Source organism: Amblyomma mixtum, chromosome 2 (assembly GCF_055824585.1).
Source record: "Amblyomma mixtum isolate Tamu chromosome 2, ASM5582458v1, whole genome shotgun sequence".
NCBI lineage: Eukaryota > Metazoa > Arthropoda > Arachnida > Ixodida > Ixodidae > Amblyomma > Amblyomma mixtum.
This window is the reverse complement of record NC_143013.1, coordinates 87,319,273-87,345,875: the sequence shown is the minus strand read 5'-3', so window position 1 is coordinate 87,345,875 and position 26,603 is coordinate 87,319,273. Positions and strand designations below refer to the sequence as shown.

The window sequence follows — 26,603 nt, the reverse complement described above, 5'->3', positions numbered from 1 at the left end:
AAATATAACCGCTCTCAAACAGAAGTCGTACAATGCTTCCCTTTGATTCTCTTGACAGCACAGAATCGGGGCAACATTCCCCATTTAAACAGAGACATTCAACCTATTTTCTCCCACTACCAGTTCTTTCACTTCGACTTGTACATTATTCACCAGAGGAAACGCGTAGTAAATACGACACCTAATCTCCCGATTCACGTGAGCCACCGCGGTGGCTGTGTGGTTATGGTGCTCGGATGCTGACCGTGAAGGCGCAGGTTCGATGCCGGACGCGGCGGTCACAATTCGAAAGAGGTGAAACGCTAGATACCCGTGTACTGCGCGATGTCAATGCGCTTTAAATAACCCCACGTGGTATAAATTATCCGGAGGTATCCACTACGGCGTCCCTCACAATCCGAGTCGCTTTGGCAGGCCCCTCAAACCTCTCAAACCAAACCAGATTCACGTACCAAAAGACTGCTTGCCTGCACTTGCTGTGCTTGTCGCATGCAGAACGAGGAAGGGAGACACATGGCATCACCGCAACGCCTAAGTACAGCTGTCATATTTGTGATTACTTATATGCGACGAAAAAATTATTTTATCCAAAACTATGCTGACACTTCAGGCTGCTTGGCAGCTGCTAACCCTGGGCTAAATGAGCCTTCTTACAATGCCATGGTTACCACTTGCGTTTTTTTCTTCACGCAGGAAGCAGCTTAAGCCTAACCCTCCAAGCATTTTGGCAAGTGGATAAGCTAAGTTACCAGATACCGCTCCCGTGTAGTTTAAAGTAGTAAACACGCTAGTAAGGTGCCCCTCAATTCATAAGCAGCTGCAGCAGGCAAGCCTTCACGCTTTGTGCGCACTGTGTAGTTAACAACGTTGTCGTTACGATACGCATAGAAATATTAAGGTTATTATATCGTTACGAGTAAAAATACAATCTTCATTCATCCATCGGAAAATAAAGTGAGAGAACTTAAGCACCTGTGCAAATCACGAAGTACTCAAAAGTTTCGAAATGGGCTCAGTAGCCAGCCTTGAAGCTTTGGAGGTGGTCACAAATTATTTTTGCTGGTTACTTAAAGCGGAGTGTGAGAATAGGGGAATATTATTCTTGGAGGATGTAGCAAGGAGTTACACTAACGCACAAGCTTAATGACCTTATGGGACACCTTAAAGCAGTTAAGTGACCCTGGTGGAGCTATTACCGATCTACCACAGTAAAGTTAACTCTGCTTGCACATAAACACCATACACGACTACAATCAGCGCCTCCACACGCTCGCGACTGGTGGGACGAGGACTTGAGGGATTGACCGCAAACGTGAAGGAAGTTTCAAAGCAAGATTGCTATATACCTTCGTTCCGAACTTCGGAGGGGAACCTCCGGTACGTAGTTCGATGCATCGAACACACAGTAGAGGCGAAATATCATGCTTATCCTTCCTGGGAAGCAGTAAGCGAATTGCTTGGAGCCGTAGACTAAGGGTACTGACGTAATCTCAGACAACAAGATGATACATTAAGTAGCTGTACTGGGCGAGAATAAGCACTCGAAAATATGTAAGTGTTTGTTGCCTTCGAAATTTACTAACATCGCGAATCTTCATATTGTATTTTCCAGAAAACCATCTCGGTGATAACTGGATTATGCCTGGAATGATGACTTCGAACAGCCTGAAATTGCCTTGATGCACGAGTGCGCTTTGACGCCTTCGAAGCTGTTGTGCAACAGGAAAAGGATTCGATCAATGTTAGCCTTTCTTGCAGTCTAAGCAAGCAACTGAGAGCAATCCTGGGTTCTGATTTTGGTGCCGCTGCAATCAATGGCTGCAATCGTTGGTGATAAACAGAGGGCCTAGTTTTGAATTGTATCGAAGGTGTTGGCTAGATCGCATTAGTCAACTGACAGAATGGTTGAAGCAACCGCAACTTAAAATAAAATGTGCGATAATCAAGCATCCCATCAAGAAAGTTTGATCCCTGGAAGCTTCCCTTCAGGGACGGTTACATTTTAAATGCCCGAATAATAAGTGGGCTTGCGTGATATTTGCAATAGAGATACGTGGGTGAACTGTGCCGAGGTATAAATGCAACGCGCATCAGATACATAACTGCTGACTGGACAGCACCTGTAACTTAGGACCGGAGATGGTAGGGCTACTTGGTCTTCCGTTTGTAGCTTTGAATTGCAGAGTGCTGCGATGCAGCTCACCATTGGCTGCCCATGGCAGCCATTGGCAGCCAATGGTGAGGTACTGTCTCTAACCAGCCAATGGCGTGGTCACTACCCACAGAAACTTGAAAGCCGCGGATATATGACAGAGTATATGACGAAATTCAGAATGGAGAATGTAAAACTTAGAGAATACGGCCCTGGAATACAGTCTTGTTTTTTCGCACTGAATTTCTAATCGTTACTTTTCTATGATACTAGACAGTGGGCTTTGCCCAGGAATAATTTTTTTCTAAAAAAAGAATGCGCAGTATCAAAAGCAGCGTGCGCAAAACATCACTTAAGAGTAGCGCAAAACCAGGATTACGGACACAAGGGGAGAGAACACACACCAACAACACAGGCGCTAACTTCCGACTCAAGTCGGAAGTTAGCGCCTGTGTTGTTGGTGTGTGTTCTCTCCCCTTGTGTCCGTCATCCTGGTTTTGCGCTACTCTTATGTTATGGATCAATACCGACTTGCCCAAATTTCCACCCTGGTGAATCAGCGTGCGCAATTTTTTTCGCAGTTTTGTTGAATAACTCACACAGTTGTTGTTTATTCCGTACTTACAATTGAAATTATAGTCCTCCCCGTAAGTGCATGGTTAAAAACAAAGAATATCTCATTCAGTCTACTTTGTTATCTTGCCTAAAATGAAAATTAGGCGCCCAACTACTTTTACCCCCGTCTACGACCAACGCAGGTATATGGCCGAGCTGTCCTCGCCACGCGAGACAAAACCACCAGCCACCGCAGCTTTGGTTCTCATCCCATAGCAACCACGAAAGAATCTGCATGTGAAGTGCAATACTCCAGAATGTTCAACCAAGAAGAAAAGACAAAAGTTGGAGTGCCTGCGCGTACCACCCACTTAAAGCGAAACAAGTGCTCGACTTCCGTGACGTTTGTCGATGACAACTCGCACCTGGTTCGCCATCGCAGGCACATGTCCAAACATACGAGGTTTAGAATGTGATCAGCAGCTGAATCGCCTGCTAACTATCGTTATAGCTTTCCGCGAAAGGAGCACACGGCTGCCAAGGTCAGCACGATGCTGCAGTCGTTGCTGTAGCAAGCTGTTAAAACTCGACTTGCGTTTCGTGCAGAGCTTGCGATACTGTCGCTTTGAGATGCTAAACCCCATAAATCAAACCTGATTCACATGCCGGAAGACTGCTTGCCTGAGCTCGCTGTCCTTGTCGCATGCAAAATGAGGAAAGGAAACACGTGGGTTGGCATGAACGCAACGCCTAAGTAGAGCTGGAATACTTATGAATACTTATATGTTGTGAAAAAAAAAAAAACTATCGTTGAAAACTATACTACACTACAGACTGCTTGGTAGCCAGCAAGCCTAACTGCTAAATGAACCTGCTTATAATGCCGTGCTTATCTCTTTTCTGATGTATCTTTTTTCTCGCAGGAAGTGGCTTAAGATTAAAAGCATTTTGGCTAGTGGCTAAGTTTAGTTAGCGGATTGCATTCCCGTTTGCTTTAAGGTACGGACGCTATCAAGGTGGCCTTCAGTGAAGAAACAGGTGCCGCAGCTGAGTCTTCAAGCCTTGTGCCCACTGTCTACTTAATAACAACATTGCCGTTACGATACACATCGAAAAATTAAGGTTATTAAATCGTTACAAGTAACAATATAACGCCCATTATTTGTCCATCAAGAAAAATAAAGACAGCCTAAGCACGAGTGCAATTCATAAAACGTTTGGTTTCTGGGGCTTAACGCCGCAATGTTCAAAAAGGATTTGATTGGTTACTTAATGACGGCATTGATAGTAAGGGGTACTATTCTTGGAGTATGGAGCGAGAAGTGCCAGTTGCTGTGAACGCTTTAACCGCGGTTGGTTATATCTATAGGGGTTGTGTAGTGTTCGTTACCTATCCTTTGGAAATTCGGCGGAATTTTTTCAGCGTTTGTTTCAGAAGGCAATTCTCTCTTTTTTTGATGAATATTATCTCCCACGGAGCAACTACCAGGTATGTTTGTTTTTTTCAGTGATACATGGGCCCCTGTGTGCGGTCTATGTCCAACATTCTTGGAAAAAAATTTTTAATATTGAAATACTGCAAGGTTTCTTTATGGAAGTATTGAAGGTAACTGTGCATCGTTCTTATATGTAGCAAAATCTTTCTTTTAGAATGTTTCCGCCGCTCCCATCAAGCAGTTAAGGCTACCATAAAAAAACAATGGGGAACGCTTTTGACGACAGAAAAAAACTTAAATAGCAAAAAAAATTACCGACGATTACGTTACTTCCTAATGCGAAATTTGAGCGCAGCAAATAAGCTGTTTCACCTTTTCGATAGTGAGTCAACCCCAGCTGCGGAGTTGGTTTCAGGGACAACGCCGCCGATGCCGACACAAACAATATGATACCCTCGCTTCCGCAGCGCTAAGAACCAGGTCTAGCCGTGGGAAGGTGGTCACGTATTCGTCGACGTGCCGGGGCCTACGTGAAATAACCGGCGCGTCGGCAACTGAAGAGCACCCTATCCGCCACACAAGAACAGGGGGGGGGGACCCTTTCCTCCTCTTTCTGCATGGCGGCGACGGTGTTCTATGCAGTCACGTTATCTTGACTCTCTAGCGGCGTCAGCGGCATCCAGCGGTATCAGTCGGTCGCTGCTAGCGCTGGGGGGATGAAAGGGGGGCGGAGCTGGTTACGAGGCCGACGACAACGCCGACGACGACGCGAAACCCAGGAACGGACGCCAAAGAGCTGCGCTCTAAAAAAAATTCAGAGGGCACTTTGTTGACGTAAAGTGCGGTGAGGTGGAAGCCTTAAGCGCTGTGTTGCTGCTTGGGTCACTGATGTGTGGTAAAGGTGTTAAGCTTCGCCTCTAAGAGTGGAACTCAACAGCGTCTTGCAACGCTGCCAGGGAGCCTACAGAACGCATCGCTCGTTCGGCTGTACGCCTTGCTCGTCGGTAAATTGGTTTTTTGAGGAAAGGAAGCGTATCTGTCTCGCATATCTCGGTGGACACCTGAACCTCGCCGTAACGGGAAGGGAGGAAGATGGGAGTGAACGAAGACACCGTATTCACTAGACGCGCCTTTGTTCATTCCGAACTATCGAGATGGCATGGCGGAGTGGTTAGCGTGCTCGTCTCGCACTCCGGAGACCCTGGTTCGATTCCCCAACTTGACCAATTTCCTACTCGGTTTTATATATTTCTCTGGTCTGACTAGAAAGGTTAATTAGGCTAATTGATAAATTCACTAATTAACTAAACTCAGTCCCATTTACTTGGAGCATCACTATACCATCTCTTTACATTGGTTGCATGGTTACCAGCCAAAGTACAATTGGCCCCGTTTGAAATTCGCACACTGTGACGTCACGACCATTTCGAGCAATTGAAAAGCGTGAAATATCATCTGTCGACAACTCCTACTTAGAACGATGAGGCCTTAAAGGCTTCCGCCTTAAAATTAAAGCCTGCCGACAGGAGATATGCGGAAATATTAATTGTTATAATAAGGTCTACCGGATACTGTTCTACCCGACATTCGCACATCCGTTACGTCGACACTGAACCCAGCTATAAAAGAGCCTCCACAGCAGTTCTTCGGCAGTGGGCGCGGCGAAGCGATTGGCATCATGTCGCTTACCACGAAATTCTTTTTCACAACACAGGTTAGTTGTTCCTTTTCAAAAGTTCGTTCTGGCAACGAAATTTTTCTTGTTGTTGTGCCGTGCCCACGCACTTATATGAACCTGGTGTATGAATTTTACTTCATGTGCAAAATGCTACTCTGCGGCGATATTGAGCAAAACCCTGGACCTTCAGTCGAAGATATGTTTCAGTGTATTTTGGAAGGTCAGACTCGAATCTTTAAAGAGCTTGAATCCATTAAAACCTGTGTGTCAGAAAACGAGCAACTGTTGCGTGATGTCGATTCTCGGTTGCGTTCTTTAGATGGACAGCTGAAACAAATGCATGTAAAGTCCCCTGAGATTGCCACTTTAGAAAATTCTACCGCTTCCCTTCAGAGCATTATTACTTGGCAAAAGGACAAATTAACGGATCTTGAGGACCGCAGTCGTCGCTCAAACGTTGTTGTGTATGGCATTGATGAATCCCCGGATGAAAGTGAAGAAACACTGAGAACTAAGGTGATTTCGGATGTATTTGGTGTAAAACTGGGCGTCCAGTGCACGTCCGTCGCTCGCATTCACCGTCTTGGGCTCAGCGGAACTCGCAGACCAGTCATTGCGTACTTCCAAGATTTTAATGAAAAACAAGCCGTCTGGCGGAACGTAAGCAAGCTCAAAGGTAGCAATATATACCTGCAAAACGATTACAGCCAGCACACGCTGCGCAAACGCAAACTGCTTTGGGAAAGCTCGAAGGCAGAAAGAGATAATAAACAAAAGGTGTATCTTGTTTATGATAAGTTGAAAATTGACGGTAACCTGTTCGTTTGGGACGAAGTTAACAACACACGCGTCGCGCTTCCTTCTCGGAACGCCGTAGAGACATGACGGAATGCATCCACTGCGCCCAAAGAGTTACGGGTAGTGAACTTGAATGCACAGAGTATTGCCAATAAAGTTGACCAGCTTGAGTTTCTCATTTTGGCCCATGATCCCCACATAATGATAATTACCGAAACTTGGTTGCATGACGGCATTACTGACAGTGTTATTGTCCCCGCGTCACATAAAATGTTCCGAAGAGACCGACCTACCCGTGGTGGGGGCGTAGCCGTCATAATAAAAAACTGTTTGAATGGCACTGTTCTTAACCAGATAGATGATCATGAGAGTTTATTTGTTAGGGTAAACTGCTGGGGTAGTTTGTTCACAGTCTGCGCAGTGTACAGACCACCATCTGCCTCCCCCGATTTCTTGGTTGAGCTGTATGATCATATGTCTTTCTTCAAAGATGACCGCCTTATTCTCGCTGGTGATTTCAACCTTCCTTTACTTGATTGGGCTAACCCTGATTGTGTTTTTAATGATTCAACCAACCCTCTTTTGAATATTATGCTGATGTGTGATTTGGTGCAGACTGTCTCTGATTTCACTAGAGAAGTGGGTAACGCTCGTTCAATTCTTGATTTGGTATTTGTCAGCGCTAGTTTATCTGAATACAGTGTGCATGTTGACACGGCTATCTCTGATCACAAAAGCGTTCATTTGTCTTTGCTGCTTGATGCCCAGAAAAACCATAAGATAGCGAACAATAACACTGTAAAAAATTTTTCACGTGCCGATGATCTTGCGATCCTAGACAAACTCTGGGATTTATGTGATAACCTGCCTAGCGACGTCACAGCAATATGGACTACACTTAAGGACACTATTCACTTTTGCATTGAAAATTTTGTTCCCAACCAGCGTGTACGTACAAATAAGCCTAATCCGTGGATTACTAGAGAAATCATTCATTTGCATCGCAAAATTAAACGCGCTAAACGAAGCGGTCATAAAACTACCTGTTTTTGCACGCTGAAAACTCAGCTAGCTTCTAAGCTTTCCGAAGCAAAAAAAAACTACTTTTCGCAGGCACTGCCCAACTTCTTAAGAGAGAGCCCTGAGAAGTTTTGGCGTTACCTACGTGACTCTAAAGATGAGGTAAATCAGCTATCTATTGACGGCATGGTCTCGGAGATTCCTTTGGATATTGCAAATCACTTCAATAGTTTCTTTCATTCTGTCTTTGCCTCGAGTGATCCAGATTTGGAACTGCAGGTATCTGGATCTGATATATCAGGTGACTTTATAAGCTATGAAGGCGTACTAAACATGCTGCTAAACTTAAAAACGAAATCGGCAGTGGGGCCTGATGATATCCCTAATGAGTTTCTGCGCCGTTATTCCGAACCATTAGCCCACATTTTAACTCGCCTCTTCGAACTTTCATTAAAAGATTCTGTTGTCCCTGATGACTGGCGCTTAGCTCGCGTTGTTCCAATTTTTAAGAAAGGTGATCGTTTGAACGTTAACAATTACCGTCCCATATCGCTAACTTCAGGTACCTGCAAGCTTATGGAGCATGTTATATCTAAATATCTTATGTCATTTCTGGAAAAAAATAACATCCTGTCTCCCTTTCAACATGGTTTTAGAAGAGGCTTATCTACGGTTACTCAGCTCGTCACTACAGTTCATGAATTCGCTTCATCGATTGACAATGCTGGACAGGTTGACGTCATTTTTTTAGATTTCAGCAAGGCGTTTGATCGCGTCATGCACAATAAGCTCATCTTTAAACTTCAGCATCTTGGTCTTCCATCAGCACTTGTCAAATGGATTAAAACCTATCTTTCCAACAGAAAACAGTTCGTCGATGTTAAAAAATCTCATTCAGGTATTTTACCCGTTACCTCTGGTGTGCCTCAAGGCAGCGTACTTGGGCCTCTTTTATTCCTTATTTATATCAATGATTTGGTTAACTCCGTAAATACGTCCGAAGTCAGTATTAGACTATTCGCAGATGACTGCATTCTGTTTAAGAAAATTAGCAGCACTACCGACCAAGAATGCTTGCAGTCAAATCTTAATAATGTCCTAGAGTGGTGCACCCTTTGGTCCATGAAAATAAATAGCGACAAATCGGTTCTTCTTCAGGTTACTAACAAGAAAGCACCATACAGTTTTAATTACGCAATAAACAATCTTCCACTGCTACAGGTGAGCGAATACAAATATCTTGGAGTCACCATTACAAATCGCCTTTCATGGTCCAGCCACATTAATAGCATTTGCTCGTCTGCTTCAAGGAACCTCGGCCTTCTAAGACACAAATTAAAACACGCTCCCTCTGAACTTAAACAACTTGCCTTCAACACACTAATTCGTCCGAAACTTGAGTATGCTTCCGTCGTATGGGATCCGCACTTAAAAAAGGATATAAAGAAACTTGAAATGATCCAAAGAAAAGCCGTCCGTTTCATTTTTAACGCTTACCATAGCTCTATCTCGCCATCCGTTCTGATGTCTACGAAGAACATATCCACTCTAGAAAGAAGGAGAGCACTCGCAAGGCTTAAATTTTTGTACTCATTTTACTCTAGTCAATTTAATATTAATCCTGCTCCCTATATATCCCCCCGTTCTACACGGCAGACACGCAATAGCCACAACCATAACCTTACCCCGTACTTTGCACGCACAAATACGTTCAAAAACTCATTTTTTCCCCGAACAATCACAACATGGAACTCACTGCCAGCAAATGTCTTTTCGGCTCAGGATGCCGCTGCTTTTGAAAAGAGTGTCTTATTGTATGTGTAAACTTAACAATATCATTGCCCTCTGTTTGGTTTTCTTCTTTTATTGTTGCCGGAACGCTGGATTTGCGTAGTGTTTGATATTATTTTTTGCTTTTTGAATGTTGCCCCCCTGCTTGGTCTCTATGACTGCAGTATGTGTAAATAAATAAATAAATAAAAAACCTTACAATTCATAAAAAAATTGCGTTCATAAACTGGTTCTCATTGAAAAAAGTTTTTGTCCACAATTGTTGGGTGTGAAAAGTCACATGTAATTTTACTTGGATTGTGCATTAGCAATGGGAGCCAATGTAGCAGTACTTAAAGCAGAATGGCTGGGTTAACAGCGATGCTTTTTATACTGAATATCACCGCCATAAGAAAAAAGAGTAGGGTTTAATTTATCGGCTGGTAAGACAAAACGTTAAAAAGTTAATTTCGAAAGCTGGCTTGCACAAGGACCAAACAACCGAGAAAAAAACAAGCATCACCAACAAGGTAGCAAAGTACGTATACAATTGCCTCTCTTAGTAAACTGTAACCGAGGCTTTCTTGCCAGTCGCCTTGTTGTCCAAAAAACTTTGCGTGTTTGTGATAACTGCGAGTGCATTTTTTGCTTGCGACACACTGCTCACGAATTTGATCACGGAACGAACAGAAAAGCAGCAAACGCTTCACAGGAAACAAGCTTTGGACTGGAAACAAAGAAAAAGCTACCACAGCAGCAATCTAGGAGCAGGCAGAGTGCTCTGGATTAGGTAGTCCGGGTGGCAAAGGCAGCTCGTCGCAGACGCCAGAACATAGCAACTTTTAGAGACGCATGTGCGTGAGTTTGCGTTGACTGCGGCTTACAAGGGCTAAAAAATTTGCCAGTATCCTTGCATGACATAATAAAAACCTCGTTAGCAAAGTAACTGCTCTTGTAAAGCGATGACAGCCCGAGCGAAAGGTACTATGCTATTAGGTTTGGTTTTATGGGGCTAAACGTCCCAAAGCGACTCAGGCTATGAGGGACGCCGTAGTGAAGGGTTCCGGGAATTTCGACCACCTGGGGTTCTTTAACGTGCACCGACATCGCACAGCACACGAGCCTCTAAAATTTCAACTTCCTAGAAATTCAACCACCGCGGCCGGGATTGAACCCGCGTCTTTCGAGTCAGCAGCCGAGCATCATAACCACTGAGCCACCGCGGCGGGGCATACCATGCTATTAAACGAAGCTTGACAAGGTGTTGGTGGCTCTCGGTCTCCACCAAATAATATGGTTACCTCGCACAGCATAATTAAAAAATCGCATTGTGCGTGTGTACCATCGGGGGCAAAAGTAACAGACCCTCCCCCCCCCCTTCTTCCTCCGACCCGTGTCACTCTACGTAGGGACACCACTTGACAAAGCACTTCTGGTTTGGAAACGGGTCCACTGCGCCGGTCTCGACACTAGAAGTGTTTTGTCAGGTGGTGCCCCCAGGCAGGGTGGCACGGGCCGGAACTTGAAAGGGGGGTGGTGTGTTACTTTTGCCCCAAATATTATGCGTGTAAATCATCTAATGAATAGAATAAACTGAGGCCAGTTGGGTGGGCCTTTACTCTAGGAGCCGTATCTTCGTCGAAATGACGTCAACTTCTACGTCATCAACTACACAAACGGAATCCGTATTTGGTTGGTTGGTTTATGGGGTTTAACGTCCCAAAGCGACTAAGGCTATGAGAGACGCCGTAGTGGAGGGCTCCGGAAATTTCGACCACCTGGGGTTCTTTAACGTGCACTGACATCGCACAGTACACGGGTCTCGAATTTCTCCTCCAAAGAAATTCAGCCGCCGCGGCCGGGATCGAACCCGCGTCTTTCGGGCCAGCAGCCGAGCACCATAGCCACTGAGCCACCGCGGCGGCCAATCCGTATTTGATACACAATAAAAGGGAGCGAAGATATTTTATAAGTATGCAATTCGGGAGAGCCAAGTCAACGAGCTTTCGAATGCGCATCTTTGACATACGATATTTTGAATCACGTTGCCGATAAAGAAAAATTAAAAACTGTGCTCAGCTTCGATGTTAACGGCCTTCGGTTTTGCAATGTAACGTTGGCCATTAAAATAAAATAAAAAGTTGAATAAACTGTAGTTAATTAGTCATCTGATTATTTATTAAATGCAGGTACATGATGTACGCTTTACTGTACAATCCACCTGTATAGACAGCATCGACGCATCTCTCAGTTTTTAAAATAATAAATTTGTAAACAAATGAAATCACCCTGTATATATCCCTTTCAAGTGTACTACCCCGTTAGCTAGGATATCAGAGATGTCCACATTCAAAGCAAGCATGTAAGGTGTGCTTATGCAGATCATTCAGGGTGTCCGTCACGACCTCCGCTAAGCATGACACACAGTCGCACTCTTATAGGCCAGACGGAGTGGCATTTGAAAGCACTATTGATTGAGCACGAGAAAAATCATCCTCGAGATGTACTACCCCGCCCTATTTAGATCAGCCCCTGTTCGATGGACATTAATATTTTACTTGCATGCTGATCGCCGCTGGTCTGACTTGAGATTATGGAGGTTGCCGATTCTGTTTGCACAGGCGGAGGTGTAAATGAAGACATTTACGGCTACAAAACCTCCTCGGCGTTGCCTTTTATCCTCGCCATCTGGAGTAAGAGACGGTGTGCCTTGTTTAAATCGAAAGCACTGTACGTCAAACCAGTATCGAAATCTGCCGCTGCCGGCGTTGACCGCAAAAGTGACGCCCAAAAACCCAGATAACTTCACCGCGGGATCAAATAAAAATAAAACTTCTTCCGAAGGTGCGGGGAGCTGAACCCAGACTGTCAGATTGTCAGGCGAGCACGACCACCCATGTGTGTTCAAACCGCGCTGCTTTCTTCGCGAATAAAAATGAACCTAGTGTACGCGTTGCCTTACGACTGTATGCTAATCAGTAGGTGTCTCATTAGGAAGGAAGAGACAACAAAATTTAAAAGTAAATAAAAACAACAAGTAAATAAATAAAACGATGCTTTCACATTCAAAGGACGTGAGTTTTGTGTTACCTACATGTGCCCTCACTGCGGCGCTGCACAGGACATTTGTGATGTGCGGCACCTGTTGTGGACTTGCCCAGCGACGGCCCCTATTAGAAAACGGCTCCTCAGGGAGGTCGGCCTGTGGTGGAACCGCGAAGGAAACTATTTGAAGTGGACTATGAACAATCAGTTGACCAACACCCTCTGCGACAACCTCGCCGAAACTGGTTTCCACCCCTTCTTTCAACTTACTATCTCCAAGAGAGAGAGAGAAAAAACTTTATTCAACATTCCACACCTTTCTCAACTTATGCCTTATGGCACAAATCTAGAAAAAAAATGCCCTGAGTGATTTTTCAGACTCAGTTTTCCTTCCTCACTTTTCTTCGATGTATGAGCGGGCTTTGTCCGGAAATAGTTTTTCTACAAGAAAAATCATGCTGCAGCATCAAAAGCAGCTCGCAATGCTCTTTTTGTTCATCTGAAAGGTTGCACTGCTGCTGTTATAGACCGTACTTAAGTTCAAATCGTGGTTCTCTCTAAATATGTGGGCTAAAAGCTTCTACAGTGTCGCACTGGATTCCACTGTCGTATCTTCTTTAACATGAAAACGAGTTATAGTTACTTTTACGCCTATTTAAAACCTATGCAGGGCTGGGACAGGCTCTCCTCGCCAAGAGAGTTAAAACCATAAGCCCCCGAACCTTTCGTTCTCATCGCATAGCGACCAGGCTTCCTACGTATGAAATGCGATACTCGAGAAGGCTCAACAAAAAGAAAATAGGAGTGTCTGCGTCTACCCACTTCACGGGAAACGATTGTACCACTCTGGTGACGTTTGCGGAAACTATAAGCACCTGGCTCGCAATCGCAGTATATGCCCAAACATACGAGGTTAATAATGTGAGCGGAATCTGAGTTGTCTGCTAACTACGGTTCAACGTAGTTTTCCGCAGAAGGATCACAGGGCCACCTACGTCAGCAGAAAGCGCCAGTTGTTGCTGCAGCCAGACGGAGACACTCGACATCTGTTTAATGGAGATCTTGCATACTTGCGCAACTACTACAAACTCATTGTGCTTTTGCTGAGGAGGAATCGCACGCAGGCGGCAGTGTCGGCGCAGCTGAGGCGAAGAAAAGCGCTACCCGAGGAGTAAAGTTTAATTCGAACCGTATTTCATAACGTAGTAACCTCGAAAAACTTTCGCACTTTGTATTGGCACAGCAGCTTTTGTAGGAAATTAAAATTTAAAACGAGCTGCCCTGGGTACTCATCTGCGACCGGCTATTAGTGATTACTGAAAAAAAAGAATACGGCAGGGGAAAATGAGCACAATACGACCACTGACGTGCAAGATATATGCGGTTTCTATGTCGGTAGGGGACTAGACTTGACCACGAAAACCCCGGCGCGTGTCTTTGTAAAGAAAGTCACCCGTCTCCGTACCAGCTCCCCGTGGCTGCTGGTGGCCATCTCCAGACGCCCGACTCTTTATCCATGATGGTGTGTGTGTGTGTGTGTGTGTGTGTGTGTGTGTGTGTGTGTGTGTGTGTGTGTGTGTGTGTATATATATATATATATATATATATATATATATATATATATATATATATATATATATATATATATATATATATATATATATATATATATATATATATATATATATATATATATATATATATATATATATATATATATATATATATATATATATATATATATATATATATATTCAAAATAATATTCAAAATTTTCTAATATAATTCGAATATTATATTTTTAGTATTCGTATTCGATTCGATATCCAAGTATTCGTGTTGTTCCGAATATTCGACCGGGCGCGAATACCGTATCAAGCCGAATATTCCACTGCGTTCGTTGCGGTCTTCAAGTCCTATAGACAGAGACATAACATGGCGGCGCCCATAGCAATGCGTAACGTTGGGCCATGGCGTAGATGACTACGCTGGTGACCTTCTATGTGGCTATACCTGCGAAGCTGGTATAGTCACAGCGGTGCACGAAATACCTCGCAATGCCTGCCAGTTCAGTGTCAAGTGAGAGGGCATTTTCTGTGGCTGGAGAAGTTGTTTCAGCTAGAAGGGAACTGCTTCTGCCTGACCATGTGGAGCAGCTGGTTTTCCTTCACGACAACCTTTTATGTTCCTCCCAGCAACGCGCTTTTGTGTTTATGGAAAGCTAGCCTTAATCAATGCAGAGTACTAGCCATCTTCTGATATTTCCACTCTTCTAAGAATAATTTTCGAGACTTGGACACTTTTTGTGGAGCCACACACACCTTTTGTGTTCATTTAATCATTTATAGTTGAACTGTGATGTTCTTGGGTGCTCAAATAAATGTTTTGTAGGGGTTAAATGCGTCTGTACTTGATTATTCGATATTCGATTCCATATTCGGAACCAAGTATTCGTATTCAAAAAAATTGCTATTCGCACACCCCTAATATATATATATATATATATATATATATATATATATATATATATATATATATATATTATACACACACACACACGCACACAACCTTTGTCAAAAGTTTGGAGCCCAAAGCGTTCGCTTCCGAGCCACATCCTGAGGCTCGTAATGCATCCCCAGCGTTCTAAATCACCTGAAGGCAAGAAAATTCCCGTGCCTGTGCAGCCCTGCTGTGAGTAGGAATCGCACTAATGTCACAGGAGCCCCGCTTAACGGATTAGAACGAAGAATCCTGGGCTCTAAACTTGTGACAAACGCTGTTCAAAGAGTTCCCATGAGTTGGACACGCTTCTACGTATACAAGAAGTCAGGGAAAACGGTTCCCAACCGACAGGACTGCTATGCGTCCCTTTGATTTTCTTGGGAACATAGAAGTGGGGCGACATTTACCATTTAAAGCTCAATCCACTCAGCTCTTTTTCTACCAAGATCGCTGCTTTCAATTTTACTTTTACTTATTCACCAGAGCAAACTGGTGATCTATACGACGCGTAGTCTCCAGATTCCCCTGAGCCGCCACGGTGGCACGGTGGTTACGGTGCTTGGCTGCTGACCCAAAAGACGCGGGTTTCATGCCGCCCACAGCGGTCACATTCCGATGGAGGCGAAATGCTGTAGTCCCGCGTACTGTGCAATGTCAGTACACTTTAAAGAACACCAGGTGGTCGAAATTATCCGGAGCCCTCCACTATGGCGTCCCTCATGGCCTGAGCCGTTCTGGGACGCTAAACCCCATAAGCCGAACCACATTCACGTGCCAAAACACTGCTTGCCGGCAGTCGCTGAGATTACTGCATGCAGAATTTGAAGTTGAAAATTTATTTCTCCACACACATTACAGTGGAAAAAGGGGACACTGGGCAAAAAGCTGCATAATGCAGCTTTAAGTAGCACCCAGTGCCCCATGAATACAACGACAGCAGTGTGTTTCGCGAGCATCAGGCTGAAGTTGAGCTGAATATCCCCATCAAAACAAAGAAAGAAAAAGGACAACAACAGTGTAACCCTGACCGCGTACACAACAACAGATGCACATAAATGATAGCAACAATAGACATTATAATACACCAAACCTATTTACATTGATGCCACAACAGATTCGAAAATGCACATGACAGATAATAACTGCTTCTTTGAGATGTCTTCTATACAAACATTATTTGCTGCCAATGTGTTGAGGTAATTTCCTATGTTATAGGATAAGGACTGTTTACGGTATAAAGTACGGCAAAAGGGTAGAAGCAAAGGTAAAAGACATTGGGTATTGTACACTGGTGTGTATTGATGTAGATTAAAGGCTGCAAGTAACAGTTGGTTATTTGTTTTAACTGCATTTTTGTATGCACATAACAATATGAATGGGTGCAATATATCAACAGACAAAATACCATATTGCTTAAAGTAAGGAAACGCATGGGAATGCCATGGTACATTTGCAATCAATCTGACACCACGCTTCTGTGCAACTGAGATCTTGTGTTTGTTATGTTTCGTTGTGGTACCACAGACACTTACACAGTAGGTAATGATGGGAACAAAGTATGCATTATATATAAGAATATATCTTTGTTGGAAGTGTGTATCTATGTCGACACAAGGCACCATTGACTCAGTTCATTTTCTTGCGGATAGTGTTTATATGTTTGTCCCAACTCAGGGTTTCCGTGAGCACCACACGAAGGCATTTTATAGTGTGTACAACTTCAATTCTAGTGTCACCCAGCATGAGATCGAAATTCATGGAGATAGGCTTCTTCTTTGGACAGAAGATAATGGCATTAGTTTTCTTAGCATTTACTCTTAAACAATTCTTTCTCAACCATTCGCACAAATATTCTAAAAATTGGTTTCCATACAGTAATAGATTTCTTTCATTATCACCGGGCAAAAGCATTGTGAGATCATCGGCGTAAGCTATAAAAGTCACAGGTAAGGGCATGTAAAATATATCATTAATATAGATATTAAATAGTAAGGGGCCTAAAATTCTGCCCTGTGGGACTCCAGAAAAAATAGGTTTTAATGTTGACGATGTGCGGTCATTTACAATCATTTGCATGCGGTTTTCTAGGTAGGATTCCATTAAGGATAAACCTATTCCTCTGATTCCATAATGGAGTAGCTTAAGCAGTAGCAGACGATGGTGGACTAAGTCAAACGCCTTTGTAAAATCAATATAAATTCCAAGAACGATTTTTCGGTCCTCAAAAGAATCTATGATCAGTTCCTTTTGTTTATTAAGCGCGATTTCTGTTCACCTCCCTTGCCTGAATCCGTATTGACAGTCAGAAAGCACGGAGTGTTTTTCTAAAAATTTGGTTATTCTGGTATAAATAATTTTTTCTAAGCCCTTGGACAGTACAGGAAGAACTGAAATCGGTCTATAATTGGACAGTTCTGCTTTCGCACCACCCTTATATATAGCCACAACCTTAGCGATTTTCATTTGGTCTGGAAAAGTTCCGGTGGAAAGAGCGAGATTGTAAATGCCTACCAGTACCAGTGCGAGTAAGTTAATCACATACTTAAAAGGCCTGATTTTAAAGCCGTCTTTGTCCTCTGCTTTACTAGTTTTTAGGTTTGTGAATACCGTTATTATTTCGTGCTCTGTTACAGGCTCAAAAAACATCGACTCAGGAACACTTGGCGTTTGATAATCATACCCTGTGGCACCAGTAAAAGGACCGCAAAGGTCCTTTGTGAAATTAACAAAAAAACTGCTTAGTTCATTTGAAAGCTCTTCGCCCTTAATAAGTTTACCATCCCTTATGATGCTATCAATTGCAGTCTTTATATTAAAATTAAAAATTTTATTCAGATGATCCCACGGTTTAAAAGTTTCGCTGGGCGATCTAGAAAACTTTTTAGTAAAGTATGCAAGCTTTGCGTTGCGTAGCTCCTTGTTGAGGAGGCTGCGGAATTTTTTATACTGTTTCAGTTTTGCGAGATCCCTAGACTTCAGGAATTGCCCGTACAGCCTCTGTTTTTGCTTTATTTTGCGCAGTAACCCTTCGGTGACCCATGGCTTCTTTGCTCTACGTTTACGGCTACATACTAGTGGGAAACACCTGTCGTAAACTGTCTTTAGTTTAGTTAACAGAGTATCATATGCTTTGTTAACTTCCTGGAGACATTCAACATCCTCCCATGTTATCTCACTAACGTCCATACAAAAACGCTCAGGAGTGCTGTTGTCTATTCTTCTATAGTATGACGCAGTCCTTTCTGGTATCGGAGAAGAACAGTGGTCTGGAATGAAGGCAAACACAGGAAAGTGGTCGATGACGTCGGACAGAATTGTTCCAGCATGCGTGTTTGTTTTATCGATGTTAGAAGAGGAAGAGAAACACATGGGTTGGCACGACCCCAATGCCTAAGCACAGCTGGCATTTTTATGCATTTATAGATGTTGCGAAAAACAAACGATTTTGTTCAAAACAATGCTACACTTCTGGCTGCTTGGCAGCAGCTAAGCCTTAATGCTAAATGAGTGCACTTACAAAGACATGCTTGCCTCTTCTGGCGTTTCTTTATTTCACACAAAAGCGGCATAAGCCTAACCACCCAAGCATCTTGGGTAATAGCTAATCTAAGTTAGCGGATTCCACTCCCGTTTAATTTAATGTATGAACGCTAACGCGGTGGCCCACAGTGAAGAAACAGCTGTAGCAGCCTAGCCTTCACGCCTTGTGCACACCGTATAGTTAATCGCAGTATTTCCATCACGATATGTATAAGAATGTGAAGTTATTATTCTGTTCCGAATAACAATATAACACTAATTTGTTCATCAACAAAAGTAAATTAAGGTAACTTAAGCACGTGCGCACATCACAAAGCATGCACAAGTGTCGAAATAAGCGAACTTGCAGCTTGAAAGCTTCGGAGGCACCCAACGAGGATTTCTATGGTTACAAAGTGGTTACAGTGAAAATGTGTGATGTTATTCTCGCTGAATGTACTAAGAAGTTGTGTTTACGCGCACTGTTCACGGCCTTGTCGGTCACCTTTATTCAATTAAGTGACTCATGTAGCGCTACTACCTCCTGACTTGACTTTCGTGAAAGTATGTATTGCATTATATCTATCCAAAAAGAGGCGGCACAAATTACCCAGTGGCCCTCAATAGTAGAGCAATTGCTATACCTGCGCGGATTTTAATTAGACGAAAACAGCCTGCGGCTGGCTAATCGCAACGCCGTCAGATGTGCTTTGTGTATATATATTCTTTGTTTTGCGTGCTCTCGAATTTTCTCGTTGTTTTGTAGTGTTTGTTGTTTTTGTGAAGTGTCGTGCTATGCCGAAACCCGGTAATAAAGGGGAAAAATCACAATATATCTAAACCCGCCTGCGCATATACCACACGCACAACTAGCCCCACCAATACCACCAGCGCCTCTACACGCTCGAGACTGGTGTGACGCGGACTAGAGGCAATGACTGCAAACGTGAAGGAACCTTCACGGCAAGATTGCTAGAACCTTTCGTTTCATACTTCGAAGGGGAAACTCCTGTATGTAATTTCAGGCATCGAAACACACGTCTACAGTTTCAACGGCGAAGCACTGCAGCTTTAAAGCCAGCATCATGTCTGCAATCGCAATAGCATTAATTCACTTCAACACGCTCATCAAGTCGAATACCTCTTTTATCATTTCTGCGAAGTAGTAAGCTATTTCCTTATAGTCATTGACTACGGGCATTAACGAGTAAGAAATTTCGCTAACGAGTGCGGCGCCCAGTTGTATGTGCACTAAGAGCTTTAGCTGCGACATCCAGCCGGCGTTGAACTGTTTGGGGTAAAAATTTATGTCAACGCTTTACAAGTTACTGCTGGCGTTAGTAAGCCAAGAGGAGTGTTTTTAAGGTTTCTCTGTTAAAGAATGCTTCTTGACCGTCTTACACCAAGACCTCTTACACCAAGACCAGGGAAGTGGCCATTTCAATACTCCTTGCGCCAGAGTATCATATGCAGAGTATCATATGCTTTGTTAACTTCCTGGAGACATTCAACATCCTCCCATGTTATCTCACTAACGTCCATACAAAAACGCTCAGGAGTGCTGTTGTCTATTCTTCTATAGTATGACGCAGTCCTTTCTGGTATCGGAGAAGAACAGTGGTCTGGAATGAAGGCAAACAGGAAAGTGGTCGATGACGTCGGACAGAATTGTTCCAGCATGCGTGTTTGTTTTATCGATGTTAGAAGAGGAAGAGAAACACATGGGTTGGCACGACCCCAATGCCTAAGCACAGCTGGCATTTTTATGCATTTATAGATGTTGCGATAAACAAACGATTTTGTTCAAAACAATGCTACACTTCTGGCTGCTTGGCAGCAGCTAAGCCTTAATGCTAAATGAGTGCACTTACAAAGACATGCTTGCCTCTTTTCTGGCGTTTCTTTATTTCACACAAAAGCGGCATAAGCCTAACCACCCAAGCATCTTGGGTAATAGCTAATCTAAGTTAGCGGATTCCACTCCCGTTTAATTTAATGTATGAACGCTAACGCGGTGGCCCACAGTGAAGAAACAGCTGTAGCAGCCTAGCCTTCACGCCTTGTGCACACCGTATAGTTAATCGCAGTATTTCCATCACGATATGTATAAGAATGTGAAGTTATTATTCTGTTCCGAATAACAATATTGCCGCCAGGTGTCCCCGAGCGGCGCCGAAAGGACGAAGAAGTGAGGAACTCGCGTGCTCTCGGAGCTGGGACTCTGCTTCTCTGTTGGCGGCTTGCGCCTAGCCTGTGTGATTAAGGACCCATCCGTGACATTTCTGGTGGAGTGCGCTGGGTACATCGCCCTGGAATATGTCGCACACCCCTCCTAACACCGAGGACCCCAGACCTCTCCCTATCGACACGCCAGTGCATCGGGTCAGTCGCGGCAATCTAGGACTGCCCCCTGAGCATAGGCTGTTGGAGACTACCTTGGCACCTGGCCGGCTGCCTCCTGAGCTCAGGCCATTTGACACTACCTCGGCGCCTGCCCCTCAACCAGTCATGCAAGGCGCCGCGTACTACACCCTCCAAAACCCACGGCTACCAAAATCCTTTCACGGGACTCAGCTGGAGGACGTGGAAGATTGGCTCCTCCAGTTTGAACGGGTCGCCGCATTTAACCAGTGGGATGACGCCGCCAAACTGAGGAACGTTTTCTTCAGCTTGGAGGACGGTGCTCGGACGTGGTACGAAAACCGTGAGGACGCTCTTTTGTCATGGCATGAGTTCCGACGTCAATTGCTCGCCACGTATGTCAGCGCTGATCGTCGGGAGCGAGCTGAACGCGCCCTACAGTCCCGCATGCAGATGCCCAATGAAACGGTTACCATGTACGTCGAAGACATGACGCGTCTCTTCCGGCGGGCTGACCCAGCCATGTCGGAAGCCAAAAAGCTGCGCCACCTAATGCGTGGTGTGAAAGAACAGCTTTTCGCCGGCCTCGTGCGCAGCCCCCCAAGCACTGTTGCCGAGTTTCTAGCAGAGGCTGTCACGATGGAGCAGGTTCTCCGGCAGCGTTCCACCGCGTACGACCGGCCAGTCCTTGCTGCTTCCATAACGGAGCCTCTCCCGGCGTTCAACACCAATACCGACTTCCTCCGTGACATGATCCGCACTGTCGTCCGTGAGGAGCTGCAGAAGATCTGTGGTACGTCGCAGACCACGGCCAGCTCCTTTATGGGCGTTATCCGCGACGAGGTGCAGCAGGCTGTCAGGCCACAGTTACTACGCGGCGAACCACAGCCAGTACAGTCAGATTACTACCGCCCGACGTACGCTGAAGCTCTGCGACGCCCTGCCCCGACTCCAGCGGCATTTACACAGCCTATCCAGACGGACTACTGCCGCCCGACGTATGCTGACGCTTTACGACGCCCTCCCCCAAATGCAACGGCGTTTGTTCAAGCCCATCACGACGTCCCGCTACCCTCCGTGCAGCCAGTGCAGCACATCCCGAGTGACCGACGATCCCTGCGCAGAGCGGACGTCTGGCGTGGCCCAGACCGACGACGTTTGTGTTTCCATTGTGGGGAGCCCGGTCACCTGTTCCGGCGGTGCCCATATCGTGAACTTGGCCTGCAGGGTTTTTCCCCCGATGCGCCAAGACCCCGATTTGGTCAACGGCCCCCTGCGATTGAAGAGTACGTAACGCAGCAACCACTGTGGTCCACGGCGCGCCGTCAGTCCCGATCGCCGTCCCCTCGCCGGTCATCATTTTCACCGAATCCGCAGAACTTTTCGCGAGCGACAGCGGACCGCTCGCCCAGTCCTCGCCGGGAAAACTGAAGACAGCGACCTCCGGGGGCGTGGTCGCTGGATATCGATGCTGTAAGGACCCCCGGACGACGCCGACATTCGATGATAGAGCTTTGTCGACGTCGACGACAGCCGGTGATCTAAAGGAGCGATTCTCACTCGACATACCCGTGCTTCTCGACGGTCACAGCATTAGCGCGTTGGTGGACACAGGAGCAGAGTTTTCAATTATTAGTGGCAAATTGGCAGCGCTTCTGAAGAAAGTCACGACTCCCTGCTCTGGCATGCAGATCCGGACGGCGGGGGGCCATATCATTACTCCGCTTGGACAGTGCACGGCTAGGGTCCAGATCATCGATTCGACGTTCGTAGTGAGCTGCCTGGTGCTCCGCGACTGTTCTCGTGACCTGATTTTGGGCGTAGATTTTCTCCGTGAGAATGGTGCCGTTATCGACCTGCGGAACAGAACCGTTACGTTTTCTAGAGCGAAAGCCGACAACACCTCCGATGTTCGTCAACGCAGCTCCGCCCTTCGTATTTCCACTGAGAGTGTTTTGATCCCGCCGCGCGCCAGTGTTTTTGCAAGAGTTGAATGCGATGATAGGCTACGTGATGGACCTGCAGTCGCCGAGGGCAACCTTTCCTTGCTACTGACACACGGCATTTGCTCGGCCCGAAGCCTTGTCCACCTCCATAACGGTCGGTCGGAGCTCCTGATTACTAATTTTACCAACGAACCTCGTCGCCTTTTCCGAGCTACTGCCATAGCGTGGGCCGACCAATTGGCAGATGTTACTGAGTGTTTTGCGTCCGAGGGCATGGTACAACCGGAGACGTCCCTGGATCGCATCGATATTAGCTCCGGGCTATCAGCCACTCAACAGCGCGACCTACGCGCCCTACTGCTTCAATACCAAACCTGCTTCGCATCCTCCTCGAAAGTGCGGCAAACGGCGGTCACAAAGCATCGAATCATCACTTCCGATGATGCTCGCCCCATACGACAGCAGCCGTACCGCATTTCCCCGAAGGAACGCGACGCCATCCAAACGCAGGTGAAGGAGATGCTTACAGACGGCATAATTCAGCCTTCTAAGAGCCCGTGGTCGTCGCCTGTTGTTCTGGTAAAGAAGAAGGATGGGACTTTGCGCTTTTGCGTCGATTACCGTAAGCTGAACGCCATAACGAAAAAGGACGTCTACCCGCTGCCTCGCATCGACGACTCACTCGACAGACTTCGCCGCGCCAAGTATTTTTCATCGATCGACCTAAAGAGCGGATATTGGCAGATTGAGGTTGATGAACGTGACCGCGAAAAAACTGCCTTCATCACACCCGACGGCCTATATGAATTTAAGGTGTTGCCCTTCGGCCTTTGTTCAGCGCCTGCGACGTTTCAGCGCATGATGGACACTGTCCTGGCTGGCCTCAAATGGCAAACCTGTTTAGTTTATCTAGATGACGTGGTGGTGTTTTCAGAAACCTTCGACCAACACCTTGAACGACTGCCGACCGTGCTGGATGCCCTGCGGTTGGCCGACTTGACACTTAAACCCGAGAAGTGCCACTTTGGCTACAAAGAGCTCAAGTTTCTTGGCCATGTTGTGAGCGCCGACGGTGTAAAACCCGACCCCATCCGTGACAATATACCCCCATCCGTGAAGGACCCATCCGTGACAATATAACACTAATTTGTTCATCAACAAAACTAAATTAAGGTAACTTAAGCACGTGCGCACATCACAAAGCATGCACAAGTGTCGAAATAAGCGAACTTGCAGCTTGAAAGCTTCGGAGGCACCCAACGAGGATTTCTATGGTTACAAAGTGGTTACAGTGAAAATGTGTGATGTTATTCTCGCTGAATGTACTAAGAAGTTGTGTTTACGCGCACTGTTCACGGCCTTGTCGGTCACCTTTATTCAATTAAGTGACTCATGTAGCGCTACTACCTCCTGACTTGACTTTCGTGAAAGTATGTATTGCATTGTATCTATCCAAAAAGAGGCGGCACAAATTACCCAGTGGCCCTCAATAGTAGAGCAATTGCTATACCTGCGCGGATTTTAATTAGACGAAAACAGCCTGCGGCTGGCTAATCGCAACGCCGTCAGATGTGCTTTGTGTATATATATTCTTTGTTTTGCGTGCTCTCGAATTTTCTCGTTGTTTTGTAGTGTTTGTTGTTTTTGTGAAGTTTCGTGCTATGCGAAACCCGGTAATAAAGGGGGAAAATCACAATATATCTAAACCCGCCTGCGCATATACCACACGCACAACTAGCCCCACCAATACCACCAGCGCCTCTACACGCTCGAGACTGGTGTGACGCGGACTAGAGGCAATGACTGCAAACGTGAAGGAACCTTCACGGCAAGATTGCTAGAACCTTTCGTTTCATACTTCGAAGGGGAAACTCCTGTATGTAATTTCAGGCATCGAAACACACGTCTACAGTTTCAACGGCGAAGCACTGCAGCTTTAAAGCCAGCATCATGTCTGCAATCGCAATAGCATTAATTCACTTCAACACGCTCATCAAGTCGAATACCTCTTTTATCATTTCTGCGAAGTAGTAAGCTATTTCCTTATAGTCATTGACTACGGGCATTAACGAGTAAGAAATTTCGCTAACGAGTGCGGCGCCCAGTTGTATGTGCACTAAGAGCTTTAGCTGCGACATCCAGCCGGCGTTGAACTGTTTGGGGTAAAAATTTATGTCAACGCTTTACAAGTTACTGCTGGCGTTAGTAAGCCAAGAGGAGTGTTTTTAAGGTTTCTCTGTTAAAGAATGCTTCTTGACCGTCTTACACCAAGACCTCTTACACCAAGACCAGGGAAGTGGTCATTTCAATACTCCTTGCGCCGGCGTGAGCAGCAACATATCTCCGCAATCATTTCGTGCACTTTGGGATCCTTAACGTGTCCGTGTGCTGTGCGATGTCAGTGCACGTTAGAGATCCCCACGTGGCCGAAATTATTACGCAACCGTCCACTACGGCCCCTCTTTCTCCCTTTCTCTATTCACTGTCACCGGCGCCCCATCCCTTACAGCGTGGTTGAGGTGTCCACGGAGAAGTGAGACAGTTAAAGTGCCACTTCCTTTCCTCACGTACATTTTTTTTACCTTTTTTTTCCTCTTAGCCATCGTCTAGGTGGGAAGCCTAAAAAAACTCGCCTTTTCGTTGGACAATAAAAGTTTTGAAATCCAATTCAATTATCTTAGAAAACGCTGTTGGCCTGCATTAGCGACATTTTTTAATGAACTCAATTATTTAGCGTATTCAGCTCATGATTTTCCGCCACAACCTTAGATTCTACTACAGCACCAAGAAGCATTACATGTCCAGTGCCCACAAAACTTCTTCCCCACTGAAATGCAGGCATATGTGTCTGCATTCCTATTCGCGCTGCACGGTGACGTCCTTCCCTGTCTTTGCGTTTCCACACCCACTATCACACGACCAACCTTTCCTTGGCCCAGTTTTAAATGCATCAGCTAACGACTTTGAATTCTCGCGACCGGAAATAGCGTGAGATGATCTCTAACAAGAAATCCTTGTACAAGTGGCAGCCTTGAACTCGCCGCTACTGCGCCGTTTGCATCCGGCGTGCACGCGGCCTTGAGGAAAAGGCGGATAATTGCTGAACCTTCGTTCCTGCCCTCCAACATGCACGTGGCATTGCACATCGATGCAGCTGCGACATTTCCTATGGGCTCAATGAGCAGACTGGGTGCAAACTTCGACACAATAAATGTTCAGTTCAAAACATCCTGAATACTGCCATTAAGCATTTCATTCTTACAAAAGGCATCAAAGTTCGCTCAGTTTCCGGCCAGTAGTAATTAAAGAAAAGCAAACACATGGCTGTTGCATTTCAAGCAAGACGCGGATACTACGATGGTTAACATAAAAATAAAATATATGGGAGAAACCGAAAATGGAGTGAATATACTCACAATGAAGCGAATGTGAAAAAAAGTGAGTTGATCATCAGAGACACTGCGAGTTCCAAAGGTAGCTGAAACTAACACCTAACCCTCCACCCACTTTTCCTCGGAGATGAGCAACTGAACGTGTGAAGCTGTGCTTAAAGGCCAGGATACATGGAGTTTTTCCACGGCTGCCAGTCGGTGATTTTCGCCCGGCAGGGTGCACTCCGGGCGTCGAGAGAAACACCCGCCGCTTCCGATCTGGTTTCGCAAGATATTGACGCGCGGCGTCCGGTGAGACCGGAAGCAGCAGTTGAAGCAAGCTAATAGCAGCGCAGATAGCCCGTACTTGGCTGCCTCTGTCTGCCGTCACCAGCATGACCGCCATGGCCGACGAGCTACGCCGTGATCTTGGCACAGAAATGTTATTAT

General features: G+C 45.5%; 1 protein-coding gene across 1 annotated transcript in view; it reads right to left on the bottom strand.

Annotated features, from left to right (window-relative positions):
• LOC149360048 (sodium-coupled monocarboxylate transporter 2-like) overlaps positions 1 to 26,370 on the bottom strand; it is a 181,138-nt gene extending 154,768 nt beyond the window's left edge. Inside the window, exon 1 of the mRNA XM_089572150.1 lies at positions 26,199 to 26,370. The gene's annotated coding sequence lies outside the window, so the exon portion shown is untranslated. The remainder of the gene's footprint in view (positions 1 to 26,198) is intronic.
• Positions 26,371 to 26,603: the final 233 nt, after the last annotated feature.